The sequence below is a fragment of the Rhagoletis pomonella genome, unplaced genomic scaffold (genome assembly GCF_013731165.1).
Source record: "Rhagoletis pomonella isolate Grant_MI unplaced genomic scaffold, Rhpom_1.0 Rhpom_scaffold_00002, whole genome shotgun sequence".
NCBI classification, from domain to species: Eukaryota; Metazoa; Arthropoda; class Insecta; order Diptera; family Tephritidae; genus Rhagoletis; species Rhagoletis pomonella.
The window spans coordinates 87889239-87890519 of NW_023458556.1; positions in this window are offsets into that span (position 1 = coordinate 87889239).

The window sequence follows — 1281 nt, forward strand, 5'->3', positions numbered from 1 at the left end:
GCACATTTTGAATATTCAATATAGCAATGAACAATTTTTCTGAATTTACCATTTTTATGGTAATGGTAACCAATAACAAACGAAGCATCAACTTTGTTTCTGACAACAAAGAGTAGTTTGTTTATTAGCACTGAGGACTTGCAAATGACAACAATGAGTACCTTATTCATTAATAAAAACGAAAATAAGCAGTTTGGTAGTTTCTAGAGCAGAGCAGATATATTTTTCATTAATTAAAGGTTTAGTAAGAAGACAAGGGGAAAGTGCTCAGTTTTATCCCATCGCCTAAAAACAAATAAGTATTTTAATAAACACTTGTAATTAGTGATAATGATAATATGAGCACTTATTTGATGCTCAGCTGTCAGCTCAATTCATACTACACATGCGACAAATTACTATCAAAATATAACACAAATCATATGGAGGAAAACTTTAATTTCAGTTTTATTTGAACATCAAAATTTATTAAAGTAAACATAAGACAAGGAATTTTTGAGCAAAAAACAAAACCGACTTCAATTCTCATATAAAAATTTAAGAGTACCGTTAATTGCTTCATGATCCAATAATCGGACTTCATCGGCTGTCGACAGTATCATCGGATCGGTTGTCGACCCTACCGAGTAACAGTATAATGTTTGAAGCGATGGTTAAAGTTAGAAATAAAGGCGGGTTTTTTTTTAATTTTACGCGACAAAAACTCCCAACAGTCGAAGTCTACCAACAGATTGTTACGCGTAATTTTAAAGGCCTATAACTCCTCTTGTCATGTTTGATTTGTAAAATCGGGTGAAAAATAGACAAGCTGTTAATAGAAAGTCCCTCAAGGACGAAAATAGCGGATTTTTTTTTCATAAAAAAAATGGATTGTTCAGGAACTATAAGAAATCTATTAGATATGTGTAAAATAGGCAAATTTTTACAATATTAAAAAAAAACATTCCAAAAATCCGTAAATCTTGACGGAAAGCTAAAAATCCGTACGGTGAATCCGTACAACCATTTTCACCCCTGAAAATCCGTACCGCACAGAAAAATCCGTATATCTGGCAGGGCTGCCATTAATATCACGTGTTGCGTTTTTGTATTCACGTTGCTGATTTCATGTATCTAAATTCATCTTTTCATAAAATTATCAAGATTTCACTATGCATCCGTCGGTGAGTCCTTGGAAGTATTCTTTGTGCAAAATCTTTTTTACTAATTTCACCATTTTGAAAAGTTTTTTTTTCCTCAAGACATCGAGCTGTACGGCATTAACTGTCACTTTTAATTGGT